This window comes from Hyla sarda, chromosome 13 (genome assembly GCF_029499605.1).
Source record: "Hyla sarda isolate aHylSar1 chromosome 13, aHylSar1.hap1, whole genome shotgun sequence".
NCBI lineage: Eukaryota > Metazoa > Chordata > Amphibia > Anura > Hylidae > Hyla > Hyla sarda.
The window spans coordinates 37078308-37105948 of NC_079201.1; positions in this window are offsets into that span (position 1 = coordinate 37078308).

Here is a 27641-nt window from a genome sequence, read left to right on the forward strand (position 1 = left end):
TTGACAGGTTTTTGGAGGGTTTGTTTTTGTAATGTTTGGGTTATGTCTTAATTTTCATTTATTTATTCATACATTTTAAGGGTAATATATGTTTTCTTTGGGGGAGGGAGCAGAAAATTTTATAAATTATTATTGTGTATTTCTTTTTTCAAAAGCATTTCTGCCTTTCTACTGTTTTCTTTTTCTTTTTTTGTTGGTGGGGGAGGGGGGGGGGTCAATAAATCATGTTATTACACTTTTATTTTATGGGTTGTTTTTTTCACCCATATTCCCATTAGAGGGCAACCTTTCACCAAAGATCTGATTATTTCTATAAAACACTGCACTACTATTGTGGTGCAGTGTATTATTCCTCTTAGCATTATTCTGACAGGCAGTGCATGGTTATGGCATTGTGAGGGATTTGTATGGGGTTATATAGTTTTTGGGGGAATTTTTATATATTTTTTCTATTTTCTTAATTTTATATTTCATACCATAATGTTTTTTTAGGGATATTTTTGTAGAAGTTTTTTTTTTTTTTAATTATTTTATTAACCTTCTTTTTCTTTTATTGTTTTTAATGGAAATATGTCACCAGTGTCACCTACACAAAAGTGGCGGTACTGACAGATAGTGCAGGTGACACTGGTGACAACGGTACTTACCTTTTCCCGTTCAGTGGGGGGAATCTCCGGTGATCTTCTCTGTTAAGCTTCAGCTCTGGCCAGCTTTGTGCATGGGCGGAGCATAGGGACATCACCACTGCTGTTCTTTAGCAGCGGGACCAAGCAGGGAGCAGCAGCGGTGATGTCACTAAGCTCTGCCAATGCCCCTAGCCGCTGCTGCTCTCTGCTGGACTCGTAGCAGCAGTGACATTCCTAAGCTCCACTCGTGCCCCAAGCCGGGCCTAGAGCTGAAGCTTAACAGAGAAGATTACCGGAGATCCCCTCCACGGAACGGGACAAGGCAAGGACCTTTGTCATTAGTGTCACCTGCACTATCTGTTGGTACCGACAGGTTAGTGCAGGTGACACTGGTGACAAATTTCCTTTAACTATTCCCATCAAGGGACTTTGAGCAGCAATCTTTCTATAACTATGTAATAATACACTGCACTAGTGTCTTAGGCCTCTTGTCATTATTCTAAAAGACAATGTATGGTTACAGTATTGTCAGGGGTTTTATTTCGGGTTTTTGGTTTAAAATTATTTTTTCTTTTTTTAATATGTTTTTTTTTAGGGTGTTCTGTTTGAATATTTTTTTAAACTATTTTTTTCTTTATTTTTTATTTTTTGGTCTTTTTTTTAACAAATTCGATAAGAGCCCTTTCCCCAGTGATCTTGTGATCACCCATATAATACATTGCAATAGTGTTATAGTGCAGTGTATTATCGCTGTCAGCATTATGTTGACAGCCGATTTTTAATTATAGCTTATGTGAGGGGAGAAATGGGTTATTTTTTTTTTATTCTTTTTTATATAAACATTTATTTTTTTGTAGGGGTTGGGGTGGGGTGAATTATTTTATAAATTGTTTATTTTTAACTTCATTTACATAGGATCCGGGCAGAATACATTGCCATCTATGATGACGGTAATGTACGCTTGGAACCTCCGGCAATAGTTATTCCGGATGAAAATTCCTAGCTAGCCTTTACGTTTTTTTTTACAAAGGGGACTTTTAACAGCGATCTTAAGATCGCTCATATAATACACTGCACTAGTATTAAAGTGCAGTGTATTATGCGCTTCATGATTATTTCAACAGGCTATGTATTATTATGGCTATAGTCTTTTAATATATAGTTTTTTAATTCTCATTATTTTTATAATTATATATTTGTAGCAAAAACAAATTATTGATTTTTCTTTACATTACAGTTATGTTCTAAATCTGCAGTCAGTTTGTCTAAAGGAAACTTGTAAACCTTGGGGTAAGTTGGGTCTATTCTATTAAATATTGAAAAAGGAATTCCTACAAATAAAAAACAGATATTAAGGATCATAAATGTTCCTATTCTCTGTACCTGAGACATGGTTGTGTTATATAAGAAGCTGTCCATAGACGATATGCTTATTAACAACACATATATGTTCATGTATAAGGTGGAGACTATGACATCTCTGCAGGTCTAGATATTACATCTAGCCTTATTGTTATCAGTAATTAATATAAATATTAATTACCTGTCCTGTGGTTCCTTTCTTGCAGTTGACGGGGGTATAGGTCACTTTCACCTTCTCACCGGACATCAGTCACCTGTAAAAAGACACAGGTATGATAACATGTTCCTGATACATGCTACAGACGCTAATATATATAACACTCTAGGGCCAGAACTACTTATCTCAGGGATTATGAAACCGCATAAGAAAAAGGAACAAAAAAAATTGGAACACATTGGGATTTAGATGATAGGGATTGTTATTTCTATAGTAGTGCAGTGTACTACTCCTCCCATCATCCCAGGATGATGTTGACGCAGACTATTGACAGGTTTTTGGAGGGTTTGTTTTTGTAATGTTTGGGTTATGTCTTAATTTTCATTTATTTATTCATACATTTTAAGGGTAATATATGTTTTCTTTGAGGGAGGGGGCAGAAAATTTTATAAATTATTATTGTGTATTTCTTTTTTCAAAAGCATTTCTGCCTTTCTACTGTTTTCTTTTTCTTTTTTTGTTGGTGGGGGAGGGGGGGGGGGTCAATAAATCATGTTATTACACTTTTATTTTATGGGTTGTTTTTTTCACCCATATTCCCATTAGAGGGCAACCTTTCACCAAAGATCTGATTATTTCTATAAAACACTGCACTACTATTGTGGTGCAGTGTATTATTCCTTTTAGCAGTATTCTGACAGGCAGTGTATGGTTATGGCATTGTGAGGGATTTGTATGGGGTTATATAGTTTTTGGGGGAATTTTTATATATTTTTTCTATTTTCTTAATTTTATATTTCATACCAAATATGTTTTTTTAGGGATATATTTGTAGAAGTTTTTTTTCTTTTTTAATTATTTTATTAACCTTCTTTTTCTTTTATTGTTTTTAATGGAAATATGTCACCAGTGTCACCTACACAAAAGTGGCGGTACTGACAGATAGTGCAGGTGACACTGGTGACAACGGTACTTACCTTTTCCCGTTCAGTTGCGGGAATCTCCGGTGATCTTCTCTGTTAAGCTTCAGCTCTGGCCAGCTTGGTGCATGGGCGGAGCATAGGGACATCACCACTGCTGTTCTTTAGCAGCGGGACCAAGCAGGGAGCAGCAGCGGTGATGTCACTAAGCTCTGCCAATGCCCCTAGCCGCTGCTGCTCTCTGCTGGACTCGTAGCAGCAGTGACATTCCTAAGCTCCACTCGTGCCCCAAGCCGGGCCTAGAGCTGAAGCTTAACAGAGAAGATTACCGGAGATCCCCTCCACGGAACGGGACAAGGCAAGGACCTTTGTCATTAGTGTCACCTGCACTATCTGTTGGTACCGACAGGTTAGTGCAGGTGACACTGGTAACAAATTTCCTTTAACTATTCCCATCAAGGGACTTTGAGCAGCAATCTTTCGATAGCTATGTAATAATACACTGCACTAGTGTCTTAGGCCTCTTGTCATTATTCTAAAAGATAATGTATGGTTACAGTATTGTCAGGGGTTTTATTTCGGGTTTTTGGTTTAAAATTATTTTTTATTTTTTTAATATTTTTTTTTTAGGGTGTTCTGTTTGAATATTTTTTTTAACTTTTTTTTCTTTATTTTTTATTTTTTGGTCTTTTTTTTAACAAATTCGATGAGAGGCCTTTCCCCAGTGATCTTGTGATCACCCATATAATACATTGCAATAGTGTTATAGTGCAGTGTATTATCGCTGTCAGCATTATGTTGACAGCCGATTTTTAAGTATAGCTTATGTGAGGGGAGAAATGGGTTATTTTTTTTTATTCTTTTTTATATAAACATTTATTTTTTTGTAGGGGTTGGGGTGGGGTGAATTATTTTATAAATTGTTTATTTTTAACTTCATTTACATAGGATCCGGGCAGAATACATTGCCATCTATGATGACGGTAATGTACGCTTGGAACCTCCGGCAATAGTTATTCCGGATGAAAATTCCTAGCTAGCCTTTACGTTTTTTGTACAAAGGGGACTTTTAACAGCGATCTTAAGATCGCTCATATAATACACTGCACTAGTATTAAAGTGCAGTGTATTATGCGCTTCATGATTATTTCAACAGGCTATGTATTATTATGGCTATAGTCTTTTAATATATAGTTTTTTAATTCTCATTATTTTTATAATTATATATTTGTAGCAAAAACAAATTATTGATTTTTCTTTACATTACAGTTATGTTCTAAATCTGCAGTCAGTTTGTCTAAAGGAAACTTGTAAACCTTGGGGTAAGTTGGGTCTATTCTATTAAATATTGAAAAAGGAATTCCTACAAATAAAAAACAGATATTAAGGATCATAAATGTTCCTATTCTCTGTACCTGAGACATGGTTGTGTTATATAAGAAGCTGTCCATAGACGATATGCTTATTAACAACACATATATGTTCATGTATAAGGTGGAGACTATGACATCTCTGCAGGTCTAGATATTACATCTAGCCTTATTGTTATCAGTAATTAATATAAATATTAATTACCTGTCCTGTGGTTCTTTTCTTGCAGTTGACGGGGGTATAGGTCACTTTCACCTTCTCACCGGACATCAGTCACCTGTAAAAAGACACAGGTATGATAACATGTTCCTGATACATGCTACAGACGCTAATATATATAACACTCTAGGGCCAGAACTACTTATCTCAGGGATTATGAAACCGCATAAGAAAAAGGAACAAAAAAAAAAATGGAACACATTGGGATTTAGATGGTAGGGATTTTTATTTCTATAGTAGTGCAGTGTACTACTCTTCCCATCATCCCAGGATGATGTTGACGCAGACTATTGACAGGTTTTTGGAGGGTTTGTTTTTGTAATGTTTGGGTTATGTCTTAATTTTCATTTATTTATTCATACATTTTAAGGGTAATATATGTTTTCTTTGGGGGAGGGGGCAGAAAATTTTATAAATTATTATTGTGTATTTCTTTTTTCAAAAGCATTTCTGCCTTTCTACTGTTTTCTTTTTCTTTTTTTGTTGGTGGGGGAGGGGGGGGGGGGTCAATAAATCATGTTATTACACTTTTATTTTATGGGTTGTTTTTTTCACCCATATTCCCATTAGAGGGCAACCTTTCACCAAAGATCTGATTATTTCTATAAAACACTGCACTACTATTGTGGTGCAGTGTATTATTCCTCTTAGCATTATTCTGACAGGCAGTGCGTGGTTATGGCATTGTGAGGGATTTGTATGGGGTTATATAGTTTTTGGGGGAATTTTTATATATTTTTTCTATTTTCTTAATTTTATATTTCATACCAAATATGTTTTTTTAGGGATATATTTGTAGAAGTTTTTTTTCTTTTTTAATTATTTTATTAACCTTCTTTTTCTTTTATTGTTTTTAATGGAAATATGTCACCAGTGTCACCTACACAAAAGTGGCGGTACTGACAGATAGTGCAGGTGACACTGGTGACAACGGTACTTACCTTTTCCCGTTCAGTTGCGGGAATCTCCGGTGATCTTCTCTGTTAAGCTTCAGCTCTGGCCAGCTTGGTGCATGGGCGGAGCATAGGGACATCACCACTGCTGTTCTTTAGCAGCGGGACCAAGCAGGGAGCAGCAGCGGTGATGTCACTAAGCTCTGCCAATGCCCCTAGCCGCTGCTGCTCTCTGCTGGACTCGTAGCAGCAGTGACATTCCTAAGCTCCACTCGTGCCCCAAGCCGGGCCTAGAGCTGAAGCTTAACAGAGAAGATTACCGGAGATCCCCTCCACGGAACGGGACAAGGCAAGGACCTTTGTCATTAGTGTCACCTGCACTATCTGTTGGTACCGACAGGTTAGTGCAGGTGACACTGGTAACAAATTTCCTTTAACTATTCCCATCAAGGGACTTTGAGCAGCAATCTTTCGATAGCTATGTAATAATACACTGCACTAGTGTCTTAGGCCTCTTGTCATTATTCTAAAAGATAATGTATGGTTACAGTATTGTCAGGGGTTTTATTTCGGGTTTTTGGTTTAAAATTATTTTTTATTTTTTTAATATTTTTTTTTTAGGGTGTTCTGTTTGAATATTTTTTTTAACTTTTTTTTCTTTATTTTTTATTTTTTGGTCTTTTTTTTAACAAATTCGATGAGAGGCCTTTCCCCAGTGATCTTGTGATCACCCATATAATACATTGCAATAGTGTTATAGTGCAGTGTATTATCGCTGTCAGCATTATGTTGACAGCCGATTTTTAATTATAGCTTATGTGAGGGGAGAAATGGGTTATTTTTTTTTTATTCTTTTTTATATAAACATTTATTTTTTTGTAGGGGTTGGGGTGGGGTGAATTATTTTATAAATTGTTTATTTTTAACTTCATTTACATAGGATCCGGGCAGAATACATTGCCATCTATGATGATGGTAATGTACGCTTGGAACCTCCGGCAATAGTTATTCCGGATGAAAATTCCTAGCTAGCCTTTACGTTTTTTGTACAAAGGGGACTTTTAACAGCGATCTTAAGATCGCTCATATAATACACTGCACTAGTATTAAAGTGCAGTGTATTATGCGCTTCATGATTATTTCAACAGGCTATGTATTATTATGGCTATAGTCTTTTAATATATAGTTTTTTAATTCTCATTATTTTTATAATTATATATTTGTAGCAAAAACAAATTATTGATTTTTCTTTACATTACAGTTATGTTCTAAATCTGCAGTCAGTTTGTCTAAAGGAAACTTGTAAACCTTGGGGTAAGTTGGGTCTATTCTATTAAATATTGAAAAAGGAATTCCTACAAATAAAAAACAGATATTAAGGATCATAAATGTTCCTATTCTCTGTACCTGAGACATGGTTGTGTTATATAAGAAGCTGTCCATAGACGATATGCTTATTAACAACACATATATGTTCATGTATAAGGTGGAGACTATGACATCTCTGCAGGTCTAGATATTACATCTAGCCTGATTGTTATCAGTAATTAATATAAATATTAATTACCTGTCCTGTGGTTCCTTTCTTGCAGTTGACCGGGGTATAGGTCACTTTCACCTTCTCACCGGACATCAGTCACCTGTAAAAAGACACAGGTATGATAACATGTTCCTGATACATGCTACAGACGCTAATATATATAACACTCTAGGGCCAGAACTACTTATCTCAGGGATTATGAAACCGCATAAGAAAAAGGAACAAAAAAAAAAATGGAACACATTGGGATTTAGATGGTAGGGATTTTTATTTCTATAGTAGTGCAGTGTACTACTCTTCCCATCATCCCAGGATGATGTTGACGCAGACTATTGACAGGTTTTTGGAGGGTTTGTTTTTGTAATGTTTGGGTTATGTCTTAATTTTCATTTATTTATTCATACATTTTAAGGGTAATATATGTTTTCTTTGGGGGAGGGGGCAGAAAATTTTATAAATTATTATTGTGTATTTCTTTTTTCAAAAGCATTTCTGCCTTTCTACTGTTTTCTTTTTCTTTTTTTGTTGGTGGGGGAGGGGGGGGGGTCAATAAATCATGTTATTACACTTTTATTTTATGGGTTGTTTTTTTCACCCATATTCCCATTAGAGGGCAACCTTTCACCAAAGATCTGATTATTTCTATAAAACACTGCACTACTATTGTGGTGCAGTGTATTATTCCTCTTAGCATTATTCTGACAGGCAGTGCATGGTTATGGCATTGTGAGGGATTTGTATGGGGTTATATAGTTTTTGGGGGAATTTTTATATATTTTTTCTATTTTCTTAATTTTATATTTCATACCAAATATGTTTTTTTAGGGATATTTTTGTAGAAGTTTTTTTTCTCTTTTAATTATTTTATTAACCTTCTTTTTCTTTTATTGTTTTTAATGGAAATATGTCACCAGTGTCACCTACACAAAAGTGGCGGTACTGACAGATAGTGCAGGTGACACTGGTGACAACGGTACTTACCTTTTCCCGTTCAGTGGCGGGAATCTCCGGTGATCTTCTCTGTTAAGCTTCAGCTCTGGCCAGCTTTGTGCATGGGCGGAGCATAGGGACATCACCACTGCTGTTCTTTAGCAGCGGGACCAAGCAGGGAGCAGCAGCGGTGATGTCACTAAGCTCTGCCAATGCCCCTAGCCGCTGCTGCTCTCTGCTGGACTCGTAGCAGCAGTGACATTCCTAAGCTCCACTCGTGCCCCAAGCCGGGCCTAGAGCTGAAGCTTAACAGAGAAGATTACCGGAGATCCCCTCCACGGAACGGGACAAGGCAAGGACCTTTGTTATTAGTGTCACCTGCACTATCTGTTGGTACCGACAGGTTAGTGCAGGTGACACTGGTGACAAATTTCCTTTAACTATTCCCATCAAGGGACTTTGAGCAGCAATCTTTCGATAGCTATGTAATAATACACTGCACTAGTGTCTTAGGCCTCTTGTCATTATTCTAAAAGATAATGTATGGTTACAGTATTGTCAGGGGTTTTATTTCGGGTTTTTGGTTTAAAATTATTTTTTATTTTTTTAATATTTTTTTTTAGGGTGTTCTGTTTGAATATTTTTTTAACTTTTTTTTCTTTATTTTTTATTTTTTGGTCTTTTTTTTTTAACAAATTCGATGAGAGGCCTTTCCCCAGTGATCTTGTGATCACCCATATAATACATTGCAATAGTGTTATAGTGCAGTGTATTATCGCTGTCAGCATTATGTTGACAGCCGATTTTTAATTATAGCTTATGTGAGGGTAGAAATGGGTTATTTTTTTTTTATTCTTTTTTATATAAACATTTATTTTTTTGTAGGGGTTGGGGTGGGGTGAATAATTTTATAAATTGTTTATTTTTAACTTCATTAACATAGGATCCGGGCAGAATACATTGCCATCTATGATGACGGTAATGTACGCTTGGAACCTCCGGCAATAGTTATTCCGGATGAAAATTCCTAGCTAGCCTTTACGTTTTTTTTACAAAGGGGACTTTTAACAGCGATCTTAAGATCGCTCATATAATACACTGCACTAGTATTAAAGTGCAGTGTATTATGCGCTTCATGATTATTTCAACAGGCTATGTATTATTATGGCTATAGTCTTTTAATATATAGTTTTTTAATTCTCATTATTTTTATAATTATATATTTGTAGCAAAAACAAATTATTGATTTTTCTTTACATTACAGTTATGTTCTAAATCTGCAGTCAGTTTGTCTAAAGGAAACTTGTAAACCTTGGGGTAAGTTGGGTCTATTCTATTAAATATTGAAAAAGGAATTCCTACAAATAAAAACAGATATTAAGGATCATAAATGTTCCTATTCTCTGTACCTGAGACATGGTTGTGTTATATAAGAAGCTGTCCATAGACGATATGCTTATTAACAACACATATATGTTCATGTATAAGGTGGAGACTATGACATCTCTGCAGGTCTAGATATTACATCTAGCCTGATTGTTATCAGTAATTAATATAAATATTAATTACCTGTCCTGTGGTTCCTTTCTTGCAGTTGACGGGGGTATAGGACACTTTCACCTTCTCACCGGACATCAGTCACCTGTAAAAAGACACAGGTATGATAACATGTTCCTGATACATGCTACAGACGCTAATATATATAACACTCTAGGGCCAGAACTACTTATCTCAGGGATTATGAAACCGCATAAGAAAAAGGAACAAAAAAAAAATGGAACACATTGGGATTTAGATGGTAGGGATTTTTATTTCTATAGTAGTGCAGTGTACTACTCTTCCCATCATCCCAGGATGATGTTGACGCAGACTATTGACAGGTTTTTGGAGGGTTTGTTTTTGTAATGTTTGGGTTATGTCTTAATTTTCATTTATTTATTTATACATTTTAAGGGTAATATATGTTTTCTTTGGGGGAGGGGGCAGAAAATTTTATAAATTATTATTGTGTATTTCTTTTTTCAAAAGCATTTCTGCCTTTCTACTGTTTTCTTTTTCTTTTTTTGTTGGTGGGGGAGGGGGGGGGGGGTCAATAAATCATGTTATTACACTTTTATTTTATGGGTTGTTTTTTTCACCCATATTCCCATTAGAGGGCAACCTTTCACCAAAGATCTGATTATTTCTATAAAACACTGCACTACTATTGTGGTGCAGTGTATTATTCCTCTTAGCATTATTCTGACAGGCAGTGCATGGTTATGGCATTGTGAGGGATTTGTATGGGGTTATATAGTTTTTGGGGGAATTTTTATATATTTTTTCTATTTTCTTAATTTTATATTTCATACCAAATATGTTTTTTTAGGGATATTTTTGTAGAAGTTTTTTTTCTTTTTTAATTATTTTATTAACCTTCTTTTTCTTTTATTGTTTTTAATGGAAATATGTCACCAGTGTCACCTACACAAAAGTGGCGGTACTGACAGATAGTGCAGGTGACACTGGTGACAACGGTAATTACCTTTTCCCGTTCAGTGGCGGGAATCTCCGGTGATCTTCTCTGTTAAGCTTCAGCTCTGGCCAGCTTTGTGCATGGGCGGAGCATAGGGACATCACCACTGCTGTTCTTTAGCAGCGGGACCAAGCAGGGAGCAGCAGCGGTGATGTCACTAAGCTCTGCCAATGCCCCTAGCCGCTGCTGCTCTCTGCTGGACTCGTAGCAGCAGTGACATTCCTAAGCTCCACTCGTGCCCCAAGCCGGGCCTAGAGCTGAAGCTTAACAGAGAAGATTACAGGAGATCCCCTCCACGGAACGGGACAAGGCAAGGACCTTTGTTATTAGTGTCACCTGCACTATCTGTTGGTACCGACAGGTTAGTGCAGGTGACACTGGTGACAAATTTCCTTTAACTATTCCCATCAAGGGACTTTGAGCAGCAATCTTTCGATAGGTATGTAATAATACACTGCACTAGTGTCTTAGGCCTCTTGTCATTATTCTAAAAGATAATGTATGGTTACAGTATTGTCAGGGGTTTTATTTCGGGTTTTTGGTTTAAAATTATTTTTTATTTTTTTAATATTTTTTTTTAGGGTGTTCTGTTTGAATATTTTTTTAACTTTTTTTTCTTTATTTTTTATTTTTTGGTCTTTTTTTTTTAACAAATTCGATGAGAGGCCTTTCCCCAGTGATCTTGTGATCACCCATATAATACATTGCAATAGTGTTATAGTGCAGTGTATTATCGCTGTCAGCATTATGTTGACAGCCGATTTTTAATTATAGCTTATGTGAGGGTAGAAATGGGTTATTTTTTTTTTATTCTTTTTTATATAAACATTTATTTTTTTGTAGGGGTTGGGGTGGGGTGAATTATTTTATAAATTGTTTATTTTTAACTTCATTTACATAGGATCCGGGCAGAATACATTGCCATCTATGATGACGGTAATGTACGCTTGGAACCTCCGGCAATAGTTATTCCTGATGAAAATTCCTAGCTAGCCTTTAAATTTTTTTTACAAAGGGGACTTTTAACAGCGATCTTAAGATCGCTCATAGAATACATTGCACTAGTATTAAAGTGCAGTGTATTATGCGCTTCATGATTATTTCAACAGGCTATGTATTATTATGGCTATAGTCTTTTAATATATAGTTTTTTAACCTCCCTAGCGGTACGATTCCGTCTGGAAATTTGTACCAAAAGCGGTACAATTTTTTGCATTGAAATTCCACATCTCCCCCCGTCACATTCCCCCTCCCTTGTCACATTTCCCCCCCCCCCATATCACATTCCCCCCCTGTCACATTCCTCCCCTTGTTGCATTCTCCCCCCCCTGTCACATTCATCCCCCCTGTCACATTCTCCCCCCTTGTTACACTCTCCCCCCCGTCACATTCATCCCCCCTGTCACATTCCCCCCTTGTTACATTCTCCCCCCCTTGTTACCTTCTCCCCCCTCCATGTTACATTCCACTCCCCCCCTGTCACATCCCCCCTTTGTCACATTCCTCCCCCCTGTCACATCCCCCCCCTTGTCACATTCTCCCCTCTGTCACATTCCCCCCTATGTCACATTCCCCCCCCCCCCTTGTCACATTCCCCCCCCCCTTGTTACATTCCCCCCTATGTCACATTCCCCCCCCCCTTGTCACATTCCCCCCCCCTTGTTACATTCTCCCCTGTGTCACATTCCCCCCTCTGTCACCTTGTCATCTTCTTGTCCTGCAGCAAATACACTAGGTTTGCCGGCAGATTTCAAACCTAGTGTATTTGCTGCAGAACAAGTCCTTTCCCCTTCAGCCAATCACAGGCTTTACACCACTGCGGCCTGTGATTGGCTGAAAAGTGAAAGGTCCTGTAAGATGAAGAGAGCAGTGAACAGAGCGCACGGAGGGGAACGACATCTTCAGGGACCGGGACTAGGTGAGCAAAAGGTTTTTTTATTTTCTTCCTTCTTACTTTTACACTTAGTTCAGGGTTTTCTACCAGGGGGCCTCCAGCTGTTGTGAAACTACTGCTCCCAGCATGCCCGGACAGCCTTTGGCTGTCCGGGCATGCTGAGAGTTGTAGTTTTGCAACATCTGGAGGCCCCCTGGTTGAGAAACACTGACTTTTAGTATATGTCTTTACCTGCTCTGGCCGGCCCCCGCAACGGGAGCCGACCCGAGCAGATAATCACATATTTTCCCGGGGGCTGCATCACTATATCGCAAAAAGCAAAAATCGCGATTTGATTGCTTTTGCGATATACTGTGCAGCCCGCACAGCAACTCTGCAATTCTACCCCGAGCGTGACTCGGGGTTACCGCTTCTAGCAGCGAAAATTAACCCCGAGTCACGCTCGGGAATACCGCTAGGCTGGTTAATTCTCATTATTTTTATAATTATATATTTGTAGCAAAAACAAATTATTGATTTTTTTTTACATTACAGTTATGTTCTAAATCTGCAGTCAGTTTGTCTAAAGGAAACTTGTACACCTTGGGGTAAGTCGGGTCTATTCTATTAAATATTGATAAAGGAATTCCTACAAATAAAAAACAGATATTAAGGATCATAAATGTTCCTATTCTCTGTACCTGAGACATGGTTGTGTTATATAAGAAGCTGTCCATAGACGATATGCTTATTAACAACACATATATGTTCATGTATAAGGTGGAGACTATGACATCTCTGCAGGTCTAGATATTACATCTAGCCTTATTGTTATCAGTAATTAATATAAATATTAATTACCTGTCCTGTGGTTCCTTTTTTGCAGTTGACGGGGGTATAGGTCACTTTCACCTTCTCACCGGACATCAGTCACCTGTAAAAAGACACAGGTATGATAACATGTTCCTGATACATGCTACAGACGCTAATATATATAACACTCTAGGGCCAGAACTACTTATCTCAGGGATTATGAAACCACATAAGAAAAAGGAACAAAAAAAAATGGAACACATTGGGATTTAGATGATAGGGATTTTTATTTCTATAGTAGTGCAGTGTACTACTCCTCCCATCATCCCAGGATGATGTTGACGCAGACTATTGACAGGTTTTTGGAGGGTTTGTTTTTGTAATGTTTGGGTTATGTCTTAATTTTCATTTATTTATTTATACATTTTAAGGGTAATATATGTTTTCTTTGGGGGAGGGGGCAGAAAATTTTATAAATTATTATTGTGTATTTCTTTTTTCAAAAGCATTTCTGCCTTTCTACTGTTTTCTTTTTCTTTTTTTGTTGTTGGGGATGGGGGGGTCAATAAATCATGTTATTACACTTTTATTTTATGGGTTGTTTTTTTAACCCATATTCCCATTAGAGGGCAACCTTTCACCAAAGATCTGATTATTTCTATAAAACACTGCACTACTATTGTGGTGCAGTGTATTATTCCTCTTAGCATTATTCTGACAGGCAGTGCATGGTTATGGCATTGTGAGGGATTTGTATGGGGTTATATAGTTTTGGGGGTAATTTTTATATATTTTTTCTATTTTCTTAATTTTATATTTCATACCAAATATGTTTTTCTAAGGATATTTTTGTAGAAGTTTTTTTTCTTTTTTAATTATTTTATTAACCTTCTTTTTCTTTTATTGTTTTTAATGGAAATATGTCACCAGTGTCACCTACACAAAAGTGACGGTACTGACAGACAGTGCAGGTGACACTGGTGACAACGGTACTTACCTTTTCCTGTTCAGTGGCGGGAATCTCCGGTGATCTTCTCTGTTAAGCTTAAGCTCTGGCCAGCTTGGTGCATGGGCGGAGCATAGGGACATCACCACTGCTGTTCTTTAGCAGCGGGACCAAGCAGGGAGCAGCAGCGGTGATGTCACTAAGCTCTGCCAATGCCCCTAGCCGCTGCTGCTCTCTGCTGGACTCGTAGCAGCAGTGACATTCCTAAGCTCCACTCGTGCCCCAAGCCGGGCCCAGAGCTGAAGCTTAACAGAGAAGATTACCGGAGATCCCCTCCACGGAACGGGACAAGGCAAGGACCTTTGTCATTAGTGTCACCTGCACTATCTGTTGGTACCGACAGGTTAGTGCAGGTGACACTGGTGACAAATTTCCTTTAACTATTCCCATCAAGGGACTTTGAGCAGCAATCTTTCGATAGCTATGTAAGAATACACTGCACTAGTGTCTTAGGCCTCTTGTCATTATTCTAAAAGACAATGTATGGTTACAGTATTGTCAGGGGTTTTATTTCGGGTTTTTGGTTTAAAATTATTTTTTCTTTTTTTAATAGGTTTTTTTTTTAGGGTGTTCTGTTTGAATATTTTTTTTAACTTTTTTTTCTTTATTTTTTATTTTTTGGTCTTATTTTTTTTTTAACAAATTCGATGAGAGGCCTTTCCCCAGTGATCTTGTGATCACCCATATAATACATTGCAATAGTGTTATAGTGCAGTGTATTATCGCTGTCAGCATTATGTTGACAGCCGATTTTTAATTATAGCTTATGTGAGGGGAGAAATGGGTTCTTTTTTTTTTATTCTTTTTTATATAAACATTTATTTTTTTGTAGGGGTTGGGGTGGGGTGAATTATTTTATAAATTGTTTATTTTTAACTTCATTTACATAGGATCCGGGCAGAATACATTGCCATCTATGATGACGGTAATGTACGCTTGGAACCTCCGGCAATAGTTATTCCTGATGAAAATTCCTAGCTAGCCTTTACATTTTTTTTTACAAAGGGGACTTTTAACAGCGATCTTAAGATCGCTCATATAATACACTGCACTAGTATTAAAGTGCAGTGTATTATGCGCTTCATGATTATTTCAACAGGCTATGTATTATTATGGCTATAGTCTTTTAATATATAGTTTTTTAATTCTCATTATTTTTATAATTATATATTTGTAGCAAAAACAAATTATTGATTTTTCTTTACATTACAGTTATGTTCTAAATCTGCAGTCAGTTTGTCTAAAGGAAACTTGTAAACCTTGGGGTAAGTCGGGTCTATTCTATTAAATATTGATAAAGGAATTCCTACAAATAAAAAACAGATATTAAGGATCATAAATGTTCCTATTCTCTGTACCTGAGACATGGTTGTGTTATATAAGAAGCTGTCCATAGACGATATGCTTATTAACAACACATATATGTTCATGTATAAGGTGGAGACTATGACATTTCTGCAGGTCTAGATATTACATCTAGCCTGATTGTTATCAGTAATTAATATAAATATTAATTACCTGTCCTGTGGTTCCTTTCTTGCAGTTGACGGGGGTATAGGTCACTTTCAACTTCTCACCGGACATCAGTCACCTGTAAAAAGACACAGGTATGATAACATGTTCCTGATACATGCTACAGACGCTAATATATATATAACACTCTAGGGCCAGAACTACTTATCTCAGGGATTATGAAACCGCATAAGAAAAAGGAACAAAAAAAATGGAACACATTGGGATTTAGATGATAGGGATTTTTATTTCTATAGTAGTGCAGTGTACTACTCCTCCCATCATCCCAGGATGATGTTGACGCAGACTATTGACAGGTTTTTGGAGGGTTTGTTTTTGTAATGTTTGGGTTATGTCTTAATTTTCATTTATTTATTTATACATTTTAAGGGTAATATATGTTTTCTTTGGGGGAGGGGGCAGAAAATTTTATAAATTATTATTGTGTATTTCTTTTTTCAAAAGCATTTCTGCCTTTCTACTGTTTTCTTTTTCTTTTTTTGTTGTTGGGGATGGGGGGGGTCAATAAATCATGTTATTACACTTTTATTTTATGGGTTGTTTTTTTAACCCATATTCCCATTAGAGGGCAACCTTTCACCAAAGATCTGATTATTTCTATAAAACACTGCACTACTATTGTGGTGCAGTGTATTATTCCTCTTAGCATTATTCTGACAGGCAGTGCATGGTTATGGCATTGTGAGGGATTTGTATGGGGTTATATAGTTTTTGGGGGAATTTTTATATATTTTTTCTATTTTCTTAATTTTATATTTCATACCAAATATGATTTTTTAGGGATATTTTTGTAGAAGTTTTTTTTCTTTTTTAATTATTTTATTAACCTTCTTTTTCTTTTATTGTTTTTAATGGAAATATGTCACCAGTGTCACCTACACAAAAGTGGCGGTACTGACAGATAGTGCAGGTGACACTGGTGACAACGGTACTTACCTTTTCCCGTTCAGTGGCGGGAATCTCCGGTGATCTTCTCTGTTAAGCTTCAGCTCTGGCCAGCTTGGTGCATGGGCGGAGCATAGGGACATCACCACTGCTGTTCTTTAGCAGCGGGACCAAGCAGGGAGCAGCAGCAGTGATGTCACTAAGCTCTGCCAATGCCCCTAGCCGCTGCTGCTCTCTGCTGGACTCGTAGCAGCAGTGACATTCCTAAGCTCCACTCGTGCCCCAAGCCGGGCCTAGAGCTGAAGCTTAACAGAGAAGATTACCGGAGATCCCCTCCACGGAACGGGACAAGGCAAGGACCTTTGTCATTATTGTCACCTGCACTATCTGTTGGTACCGACAGGTTAGTGCAGGTGACACTGGTGACAAATTTCCTTTAACTATTCCCATCAAGGGACTTTGAGCAGCAATCTTTCGATAGCTATGTAAGAATACACTGCACTAGTGTCTTAGGCCTCTTGTCATTATTCTAAAAGACAATGTATGGTTACAGTATTGTCAGGGGTTTTATTTCGGGCTTTTGGTTTAAAATTATTTTTTCTTTTTTTAATATGTTTTTTTTAAGGGTGTTCTGTTTGAATATTTTTTTAACTTTTTTTTCTTTATTTTTATTTTTTGGTCTTTTTTTTTTAACAAATTCGATGAGAGGCCTTTCCCCAGTGATCTTGTGATCACCCATATAATACATTGCAATAGTGTTATAGTGCAGTGTATTATCGCTGTCAGCATTATGTTGACAGACGATTTTTAATTATAGCTTATGTGAGGGGAGAAATGGGTTATTTTTTTTTTATTCTTTTTTATATAAACATTTATTTTTTTGTAGGGGTTGGGGTGGGGTGAATTATTTTATAAATTGTTTATTTTTAACTTCATTTACATAGGATCCGGGCAGAATACATTGCCATCTATGATGACGGTAATGTACGCTTGGAACCTCCGGCAATAGTTATTCCGGATGAAAATTCCTAGCTAGCCTTTACGTTTTTTTTACAAAGGGGACTTTTAACAGCGATCTTAAGATCGCTCATATAATACACTGCACTAGTATTAAAGTGCAGTGTATTATGCGCTTCATGATTATTTACACAGGCTATGTATTATTATGGCTATAGTCTTTTAATACATAGTTTTTTAATTCTCATTATTTTTATAATTATATATTTGTAGCAAAAACAAATTATAGATTTTTCTTTACATTACAGTTATGTTCTAAATCTGCAGTCAGTTTGTCTAAAGGAAACTTGTAAACCTTGGGGTAAGTTGGGTCTATTCTATTAAATATTGATAAAGGAATTCCTACAAATAAAAAACAGATATTAAGGATCATAAATGTTCCTATTCTCTGTACCTGAGACATGGTTGTGTTATATAAGAAGCTGTCCATAGACGATATGCTTATTAACAACACATATATGTTCATGTATAAGGTGGAGACTATGACATCTCTGCAGGTCTAGATATTACATCTAGCCTGATTGTTATCAGTAATTAATATAAATATTAATTACCTGTCCTGTGGTTCCTTTCTTGCAGTTGACGGGGGTATAGGTCACTTTCACCTTCTCACCGGACATCAGTCACCTGTAAAAAGACACAGGTATGATAACATGTTCCTGATACATGCTACAGACGCTAATATATAACACTCTAGGGCCAGAACTACTTATCTCAGGGATTATGAAACCGCATAAGAAAAAGGAACAAAAAAAAATGGAACACATTGGGATTTAGATGATAGGGATTTTTATTTCTATAGTAGTGCAGTGTACTACTCCTCCCATCATCCCAGGATGATGTTGACGCAGACTATTGACAGGTTTTTGGAGGGTTTGTTTTTGTAATGTTTGGGTTATGTCTTCATTTTCATTTATTTATTCATACATTTTAAGGGTAATATATGTTTTCTTTGGGGAGGGGGCAGAAAATTTTATAAATTATTATTGTGTATTTCTTTTTTCAAAAGCATTTCTGCCTTTCTACTGTTTTCTTTTTCTTTTTTTGTTGGTGGGGGAGGGGGGGGGGTCAATAAATCATGTTATTACACTTTTATTTTATGGGTTGTTTTTTTCACCCATATTCCCATTAGAGGGCAACCTTTCACCAAAGATCTGATTATTTCTATAAAACACTGCACTACTATTGTGGTGCAGTGTATTATTCCTCTCAGCATTATTCTGACAGGCAGTGCATGGTTATGGCATTGTGAGGGATTTGTATGGGGTTATATAGTTTTTGGGGGAATTTTCATATATTTTTTCTATTTTCTTAATTTTATATTTCATACCAAATATGTTTTTTTAGGGATATTTTTGTAGAAGTTTTTTTTTCTTTTTTAATTATTTTATTAACCTTCTTTTTCTTTTATTGTTTTTAATGGAAATATGTCACCAGTGTCACCTACACAAAAGTGGCGGTACTGACAGATAGTGCAGGTGACACTGGTGACAACGGTACTTACCTTTTCCCGTTCAGTGGCGGGAATCTCCGGTGATCTTCTCTGTTAAGCTTCAGCTCTGGCCAGCTTGGTGCATGGGCGGAGCATAGGGACATCACCACTGCTGTTCTTTAGCAGCGGGACCAAGCAGGGAGCAGCAGCGGTGATGTCACTAAGCTCTGCCAATGCCCCTAGCCGCTGCTGCTCTCTGCTGGACTCGTAGCAGCAGTGACATTCCTAAGCTCCACTCGTGCCCCAAGCCGGGCCTAGAGCTGAAGCTTAACAGAGAAGATTACCGGAGATCCCCTCCACGGAACGGGACAAGGCAAGGACCTTTGTCATTAGTGTCACCTGCACTATCTGTTGGTACCGACAGGTTAGTGCAGGTGACACTGGTGACAAATTTCCTTTAACTATTCCCATCAAGGGACTTTGAGCAGCAATCTTTTGATAGCTATGTAAGAATACACTGCACTAGTGTCTTAGGCCTCTTCTCATTATTCTAAAACACAATGTATGGTTACAGTATTGTCAGGGGTTTTATTTCGGGTTTTTGGTTTAAAATTATTTTTTCTTTTTTTAATATGTTTTTTTTTAGGGTGTTCTGTTTGAATATTTTTTCTAACTTTTTTTTCTTTATTTTTTATTTTTTGGTCTTTTTTTTAACAAATTCGATGAGAGGCCTTTCCCCAGTGATCTTGTGATCACCCATATAATACATTGCAATAGTGTTATAGTGCAGTGTATTATCGCTGTCAGCATTATGTTGACAGCCGATTTTTAATTATAGCTTATGTGTGGGGAGAAATGGGTTATTTTTTTTTAATTCTTTTTTATATAAACATTTATTTTTTTGTAGGGGTTGGGGTGGGGTGAATTATTTTATAAATTGTTTATTTTTAACTTCATTTACATAGGATCCGGGCAGAATACATTGCCATCTATGATGACGGTAATGTACGCTTGGAACCTCCGGCAATAGTTATTCCGGATGAAAATTCCTAGCTAGCCTTTACGTTTTTTTTTACAAAGGGGACTTTTAACAGCGATCTTAAGATCGCTCATATAATACACTGCACTAGTATTAAAGTGCAGTGTATTATGCGCTTCATGATTATTTCAACAGGCTATGTATTATTATGGCTATAGTCTTTTAATATATAGTTTTTTAATTCTCATTATTTTTATAATTATATATTTGAAGCAAAAACAAATTATTGATTTTTCTTTACATTACAGTTATGTTCTAAATCTGCAGTCAGTTTGTCTAAAGGAAACTTGTAAACCTTGGGGTAAGTTGGGTCTATTCTATTAAATATTGATAAAGGAATTCCTACAAATAAAAAACAGATATTAAGGATCATAAATGTTCCTATTCTCTGTACCTGAGACATGGTTGTGTTATATAAGAAGCTGTCCATAGACGATATGCTTATTAACAACACATATATGTTCATGTATAAGGTGGAGACTATGACATCTCTGCAGGTCTAGATATTACATCTAGCCTGATTGTTATCAGTAATTAATATAAATATTAATTACCTGTCCTGTGGTTCCTTTCTTGCAGTTGACGGGGGTATAGGTCACTTTCACCTTCTCACCGAACATCAGTCACCTGTAAAAAGACACAGGTATGATAACATGTTCCTGATACATGCTACAGACGCTAATATATATAACACTCTAGGGCCAGAACTACTTATCTCAGGGATTATGAAACCGCATAAGAAAAAGGAACAAAAAAAAATGGAACACATTGGGATTTAGATGATAGGGATTTTTATTTCTATAGTAGTGCAGTATACTACTCCTCCCATCATCCCAGGATGATGTTGACGCAGACTATTGACAGGTTTTTGGAGGGTTTGTTTTTGTAATGTTTGGGTTATGTCTTCATTTTCATTTATTTATTCATACATTTTAAGGGTAATATATGTTTTCTTTGGGGGAGGGGGCAGAAAATTTTATAAATTATTATTGTGTATTTCTTTTTTCAAAAGCATTTCTGCCTTTCTACTGTTTTCTTTTTCTTTTTTTGTTGGTGGGGGAGGGGGGGGGGTCAATAAATCATGTTATTACACTTTTATTTTATGGGTTGTTTTTTTCACCCATATTCCCATTAGAGGGCAACCTTTCACCAAAGATCTGATTATTTCTATAAAACACTGCACTACTATTGTAGTGCAGTGTATTATTCCTCTTAGCATTATTCTGACAGGCAGTGCATGGTTATGGCATTGTGAGGGATTTGTATGGGGTTATATAGTTTTTGGGGGAATTTTTATATATTTTTTCTATTTTCTTAATTTTATATTTCATACCAAATATGTTTTTTTAGGGATATTTTTGTAGAAGTTTTTTTTCTTTTTTAATTATTTTATTAACCTTCTTTTTCTTTTATTGTTTTTAATGGAAATATGTCACCAGTGTCACCTACACAAAAGTGGCGGTACTGACAGATAGTGCAGGTGACACTGGTGACAACGGTACTTACCTTTTCCCGTTCAGTGACAGGAATCTCCGGTGATCTTCTCTGTTATGCTTCAGCTCTGGCCAGCTTTGTGCATGGGCGGAGCATAGGGACATCACCACTGCTGTTCTTTAGCAGCGGGACCAAGCAGGGAGCAGCAGCGGTGATGTCACTAAGCTCTGCCAATGCCCCTAGCCGCTGCTGCTCTCTGCTGGACTCGTAGCAGCAGTGACATTCCTAAGCTCCACTCGTGCCCCAAGCCGGGCCTAGAGCTGAAGCTTAACAGAGAAGATTACCGGAGATCCCCTCCACGGAACGGGACAAGGCAAGGACCTTTGTCATTAGTGTCACCTGCACTATCTGTTGGTACCGACAGGTTAGTGCAGGTGACACTGGTGACAAATTTCCTTTATTTATTCCCATCAAGGGACTTTGAGCAGCAATCTTTCGATAGCTATGTAAGAATACACTGCACTAGTGTCTTAGGCCTCTTCTCATTATTCTAAAAGACAATGTATGGTTACAGTATTGTCAGGGGTTTTATTTCGGGTTTTTGGTTTAAAATGATTTTTTCTTTTTTTAATATGTTTTTTTAGGGTGTTCTGTTTGAATATTTTTTCTAACTTTTTTTTCTTTATTTTTTATTTTTTGGTCTTTTTTTTAACAAATTCGATGAGAGGCCTTTCCCCAGTGATCTTGTGATCACCCATATAATACATTGCAATAGTGTTATAGTGCAGTGTATTATCGCTGTCAGCATTATGTTGACAGCCGATTTTTAATTATAGCTTATGTGAGGGGAGAAATGGGTTATTTTTTTTTTTATTCTTTTTTATATAAACATTTATTTTTTTGTAGGGGTTGGGGTGGGGTGAATTATTTTATAAATTGTTTATTTTTAACTTCATTTACATAGGATCCGGGCAGAATACATTGCCATCTATGATGACGGTAATGTACGCTTGGAACCTCCGGCAATAGTTATTCCGGCTGAAAATACCTAGCTAGCCTTTAAGTTTTTTTTACAAAGGGGACTTTTAACAGCGATCTTAAGATCGCTCATATAATACACTGCACTAGTATTAAAGTGCAGTGTATTATGCGCTTCATGATTATTTCAACAGGCTATGTATTATTATGGCTATAGTCTTTTAATATATAGTTTTTTAATTCTCATTATTTTTATAATTATATATTTGTAGCAAAAACAAATTATTGATTTTTCTTTACATTACAGTTATGTTCTAAATCTGCAGTCAGTTTGTCTAAAGGAAACTTGTAAACCTTGGGGTAAGTCGGGTCTATTCTATTAAATATTGATAAAGGAATTCCTACAAATAAAAAACAGATATTAAGGATCATAAATGTTCCTATTCTCTGTACCTGAGACATGGTTGTGTTATATAAGAAGCTGTCCATAGACGATATGCTTATTAACAACACATATATGTTCATGTATAAGGTGGAGACTATGACATTTCTGCAGGTCTAGATATTACATCTAGCCTGATTGTTATCAGTAATTAATATAAATATGAATTACCTGTCCTGTGGTTCCTTTCTTGCAGTTGACGGGGGTATAGGTCACTTTCACCTTCTCACCGGACATCAGTCACCTGTAAAAAGACACAGGTATGATAACATGTTCCTGATACATGCTACAGACGCTAATATATATAACACTCTAGGGCCAGAACTACTTATCTTCGGGATTATGAAACCGCATAAGAAAAAGGAACAAAAAAAAATGGAACACATTGGGATTTAGATGATAGGGATTTTTATTTCTATAGTAGTGCAGTGTACTACTCCTCCCATCATCCCAGGATGATGTTGACCCAGACTATTGACAGGTTTTTGGAGGGTTTGTTTTTGTAATGTTTGGATTATGTCTTAATTTTCATTTATGTATTCATACATTTTAAGGGTAATATATGTTTTCTTTGGGGGAGGGGGCAGAAAATTTTATAAATTATTATTGTGTATTTCTTTTTTCAAAAGCATTTCTGCCTTTCTACTGTTTTCTTTTTCTTTTTTTGGTGGTGGGGGAGGGGGGGGGGGTCAATAAATCATGTTATTGCACTTTTATTTTATGGGTTGTTTTTTTCACCCATATTCCCATTAGAGGGCAACCTTTCACCAAAGATCTGATTATTTCTATAAAACACTGCACTACTATTGTGGTGCAGTGTATTATTCCTCTCAGCATTATTCTGACAGGCAGTGCATGGTTATGGCATTGTGAGGGATTTGTATGGGGTTATATAGTTTTTGGGGGAATTTTTATATATTTTTTCTATTTTCTTAATTTTATATTTCATACCAAATATGTTTTTTTAGGGATATTTTTGTAGAAGTTTTTTTTCTTTTTTAATTATTTTATTAACCTTCTTTTTCTTTTATTGTTTTTAATGGAAATATGTCACCAGTGTCACCTACACAAAAGTGGCGGTACTGACAGATAGTGCAGGTGACACTGGTGACAACGGTACTTACCTTTTCCCGTTCAGTGGCGGGAATCTCCGGTGATCTTCTCTGTTAAGCTTCAGCTCTGGCCAGCTTGGTGCATGGGCGGAGCATAGGGACATCACCACTGCTGTTCTTTAGCAGCGGGACCAAGCAGGGAGCAGCAGCGGTGATGTCACTAAGCTCTGCCAATGCCCCTAGCCGCTGCTGCTCTCTGCTGGACTCGTAGCAGCAGTGACATTCCTAAGCTCCACTTGTGCCCCAAGCCGGGCCTAGAGCTGAAGCTTAACAGAGAAGATTACCGGAGATCCCCTCCACGGAACGGGACAAGGCAAGGACCTTTGTCATTAGTGTCACCTGCACTATCTGTTGGTACCGACAGGTTAGTGCAGGTGACACTGGTGACAATTTACTTTAACTATTCCCATCAAGGGACTTTGAGCAGCAATCTTTCGATAGCTATGTAATAATACACTGCACTAGTGTCTTACGCCTCTTGTCATTATTCTAAAAGACAATGTATGGTTACAGTATTGTCAGGGGTTTTATTTCGGGTTTTTGGTTTTAAATTTTTTTTTCTTTTTTTAATATGTTTTTTTTTAGGGTGTTCTGTTTAAATATTTTTTTTAACTTTTTTTACTTTATTTTTAATTTTTTGGTCTTTTTTTAACAAATTCGATGAGAGGCCTTTCCCCAGTGATCTTGTGATCACCCATATAATACATTGCAATAGTGTTATAGTGCAGTGTATTATCGCTGTCAGCATTATGTTGACAGCCGATTTTTAATTATAGCTTATGTGAGGGGAGAAATGGGTTATTTTTTTTTTATTCTTTTTTATATAAACATTTATTTTTTTGTAGGGGTTGGGGTGGGGTGAATTATTTTATAAATTGTTTATTTTTAACTTCATTTACATAGGATCCGGGCAGAATACATTGCCATCTATCATGACGGTAATGTACGCTTGGAACCTCCGGCAATAGTTATTCCGGATGAAAATTCCTAGCTAGCCTTTACGTTTTTTTTTACAAAGGGGACTTTTAACAGCGATCTTAAGATCGCTCATATAATACACTGCACTAGTATTAAAGTGCAGTGTATTATGCGCTTCATGATTATTTCAACAGGCTATGTATTATTATGGCTATAGTCTTTTAATATATAGTTTTTTAATTCTCATTATTTTTATAATTATATATTTGTAGCAAAAACAAATTATTGATTTTTCTTTACATTACAGTTATGTTCTAAATCTGCAGTCAGTTTGTCTAAAGGAAACTTGTAAACCTTGGGGTAAGTTGGGTCTATTCTATTAAATATTGAAAAAGGAATTCCTACAAATAAAAAACAGATATTAAGGATCATAAATGTTCCTATTCTCTGTACCTGAGACATGGTTGTGTTATATAAGAAGCTGTCCATAGACGATATGCTTATTAACAACACATATATGTTCATGTATAAGGTGGAGACTATGACATCTCTGCAGGTCTAGATATTACATCTAGCCTGATTGTTATCAGTAATTAATATAAATATTAATTACCTGTCCTGTGGTTCCTTTCTTGCAGTTGACGGGGGTATAGGTCACTTTCACCTTCTCACCGGACATCAGTCACCTGTAAAAAGACACAGGTATGATAACATGTTCCTGATACATGCTACAGACGCTAATATATAACACTCTAGGGCCAGAACTACTTATCTCAGGGATTATGAAACCGCATAAGAAAAAGGAACAAAAAAAAATGGAACACATTGGGATTTAGATGATAGGGATTTTTATTTCTATAGTAGTGCAGTGTACTACTCCTCCCATCATCCCAGGATGATGTTGACGCAGACTATTGACAGGTTTTTGGAGGGTTTGTTTTTGTAATGTTTGGGTTATGTCTTCATTTTCATTTATTTATTCATACATTTTAAGGGTAATATATGTTTTCTTTGGGGAGGGGGCAGAAAATTTTATAAATTATTATTGTGTATTTCTTTTTTCAAAAGCATTTCTGCCTTTCTACTGTTTTCTTTTTCTTTTTTTGTTGGTGGGGGAGGGGGGGGGGTCAATAAATCATGTTATTACACTTTTATTTTATGGGTTGTTTTTTTCACCCATATTCCCATTAGAGGGCAACCTTTCACCAAAGATCTGATTATTTCTATAAAACACTGCACTACTATTGTGGTGCAGTGTATTATTCCTCTCAGCATTATTCTGACAGGCAGTGCATGGTTATGGCATTGTGAGGGATTTGTATGGGGTTATATAGTTTTTGGGGGAATTTTCATATATTTTTTCTATTTTCTTAATTTTATATTTCATACCAAATATGTTTTTTTAGGGATATTTTTGTAGAAGTTTTTTTTTCTTTTTTAATTATTTTATTAACCTTCTTTTTCTTTTATTGTTTTTAATGGAAATATGTCACCAGTGTCACCTACACAAAAGTGGCGGTACTGACAGATAGTGCAGGTGACACTGGTGACAACGGTACTTACCTTTTCCCGTTCAGTGGCGGGAATCTCCGGTGATCTTCTCTGTTAAGCTTCAGCTCTGGCCAGCTTGGTGCATGGGCGGAGCATAGGGACATCACCACTGCTGTTCTTTAGCAGCGGGACCAAGCAGGGAGCAGCAGCGGTGATGTCACTAAGCTCTGCCAATGCCCCTAGCCGCTGCTGCTCTCTGCTGGACTCGTAGCAGCAGTGACATTCCTAAGCTCCACTCGTGCCCCAAGCCGGGCCTAGAGCTGAAGCTTAACAGAGAAGATTACCGGAGATCCCCTCCACGGAACGGGACAAGGCAAGGACCTTTGTCATTAGTGTCACCTGCACTATCTGTTGGTACCGACAGGTTAGTGCAGGTGACACTGGTGACAAATTTCCTTTAACTATTCCCATCAAGGGACTTTGAGCAGCAATCTTTTGATAGCTATGTAAGAATACACTGCACTAGTGTCTTAGGCCTCTTCTCATTATTCTAAAACACAATGTATGGTTACAGTATTGTCAGGGGTTTTATTTCGGGTTTTTGGTTTAAAATTATTTTTTCTTTTTTTAATATGTTTTTTTTTAGGGTGTTCTGTTTGAATATTTTTTCTAACTTTTTTTTCTTTATTTTTTATTTTTTGGTCTTTTTTTTAACAAATTCGATGAGAGGCCTTTCCCCAGTGATCTTGTGATCACCCATATAATACATTGCAATAGTGTTATAGTGCAGTGTATTATCGCTGTCAGCATTATGTTGACAGCCGATTTTTAATTATAGCTTATGTGTGGGGAGAAATGGGTTATTTTTTTTTAATTCTTTTTTATATAAACATTTATTTTTTTGTAGGGGTTGGGGTGGGGTGAATTATTTTATAAATTGTTTATTTTTAACTTCATTTACATAGGATCCGGGCAGAATACATTGCCATCTATGATGACGGTAATGTACGCTTGGAACCTCCGGCAATAGTTATTCCGGATGAAAATTCCTAGCTAGCCTTTACGTTTTTTTTTACAAAGGGGACTTTTAACAGCGATCTTAAGATCGCTCATATAATACACTGCACTAGTATTA